This window comes from Ornithodoros turicata, chromosome 1, assembly GCF_037126465.1.
Source record: "Ornithodoros turicata isolate Travis chromosome 1, ASM3712646v1, whole genome shotgun sequence".
NCBI lineage: Eukaryota > Metazoa > Arthropoda > Arachnida > Ixodida > Argasidae > Ornithodoros > Ornithodoros turicata.
In genome coordinates, this window is record NC_088201.1 from 115,080,441 (window position 1) to 115,082,792 (window position 2,352).

Genomic DNA, 2,352 nt, shown 5'->3' on the forward strand with positions numbered 1-2,352 from the left:
AGTCGAACTGCCTTTTTCTGTTAATACCCGGACGTGGTTGATGCTGATATCAACCATTGAAAAACACAATGTTGAAACATAAATTGCTTAAAACTTCAACTTCCAAACTATACTTTGAAAAATAAATCATGTAAATACCAATGTGGTCGAAATAAACCCTCAGAAATAAACTTTGCAACACGAACGCGTCGAAATAAATCTTTCAAAACCCATCCTCTCTAATTGGTGGACAGCCGAATCTTTCCACGTCCACGTTGGAAACAGTTGCGACCACGTGCACAACCCACCACCACACCACCTACACCTTTGTCACATTTACGTTCTAACCCCTTGTCCGCGTCTATTGCTGCAGTAAGACGATATAAACTTGTGCCAACTACCCCGCTTTGTCCCTCTTGTCCAACATCACATATTGTTTTCTCGGAAATCGACGTTGGTCGAGCAACACCGCTGAGACGTTTGTGCTGGAATGACTCCATCGCCAACGCCCAGCCAACATGAGCCCAATATTGTGTGCTGCCTGGAATGGACAACACGCACGCTTGACTACCAATAGTTTAATAACAAAGAAAGGCAGATACAAGGTTATACCTTTTATTGACCGCTGGTCAGCGAAGCGCCACTTTCGATCCCCGATGAGGAGTGCAGGTTTTTACTTGACCTTTGTGTTACCTTGACTTTGTGACCGAGTTTTGTGTTAGTCTTGGTTACATGCTTCTCAGCTGTGGCATCACAGCTGTTGTTTTATTGTAATGCACTTGTTTTCATCTACGTTCCTTCCCCTCCTGGTTATTCTATCTACGGGTTTTATCGCCAATCATTCTGTGATGGCAGCGCGTGGTCCTTGCGGGCGTCTGTCACACGTGGTCTGTCCATCTTGAATTTCTTGTAACAAACAGAGATAGATGGGAGCGTAACCTTCCATATTCACTTTTAGTGATTATACTGTTAGTAGTCCAGCGTGCGTGCTGTCGCCCATTCCTCGTCAGAGTACAGCCGGTTTATATCGCTAACACCATGTACCACCCCAGTCGACGCAAAGTCCCAAGGATGTCCCATTTCGGTCCCGTCGTCCGCGTCCCATCCGGGGCAAGTTTCGGATCACCCAGGACGTCTTTCACGGGACACGCTACGGCAACTGTCCCGAGGATATCCGCAAGCTATCCCGCCGGCGGCACAGAAATGCATGAGCGCAATCTTTGAAAATGGATCAAGTAAATGAGTGACAAACAGTAACGGCTCTTTCTGGTTCTCTTTGATATGCTTAGCGGCTGCTAACAGACAACCCTGCTCGCCGCTGTTATTCGAAAATGTGTTCTAATGGAGTGAAAAAGGTAGATTTGTCATTGGTACCCCTCCCACGTCAGATTTACTCATCATAAAATGAGAAAATATATATATTTCCCCCTTCATTTGAGAGGAAGGTGTATAGGAGGTGTACGAACCTCGTGGAGAAGTGGTAACGCGTGCATTTCCTCTTACACCTTCTCTCCTCGACCGCTCAGCAGGCGTGTACTTTCATCCGCGCATATAGTTCCCGATATTTTTAGACATTTAAACACACTAAATGTCAAATGTGCATTTCCGTGATGATATAAAATGGATTAACTCTGTCTCTCGTTAGTCGATTATTATTGTTTGTGAACATGTTTGATTCTGCCGCATTCTTGTACCCTTACCCGACCTTTCACGTCGGTTTGGAGTGTGGCGAACGCAGGTTTGTGTGGGATCGTTCCCAAAGCTTTCACTGTGGCTGAGACTGTGTGATGCTCAAAGTTATCAAGGAGTTTATACTTTTCGGAAGTGTACTTCGGACTGAATGCATTCGGTAGTTGTCCACCCACGGAACTGAGATATGTTCTTGAACACGGTAAGGCTAACAAAGCCGTTTCGTAGTCATAACCTTTGTTCGATGGAGCCAATTCAGCGAATTCTGTATCGTTTATTCTTTCTTTATCATCTTCAGGTTGCATTTCAGCTTGACTAGTAATGAGACGTGTCACTGTCACTGAAACCCAGGTAAGGTCGTGTTGCTTTACGGGTCCTTACATTGTTTTTGTGGTGAATCGCTTACGACGTAAGTATTTTGTTTTGCAGTTTTATCGTGCAAATTGGCCTCTGGATGTTCGAACGCTGGAAAAGACATGCTTTCAACGAAATGATGCACAGAGGCGTCGTGGTATTAATCTGTCAGAACTTGCAGTGGTTTCTGTAGGTATTGTGACTTTTCGGATCTGCATTTCTTTTTGCAGTGAGTGGTGGTTGCTACTGGACACTTCGGTACTAATGGTCAAGCCGGTTTGGATTCGAATTTGGACGTATGTATTTCCCCTTTTCTACCTGTTTTGTGCC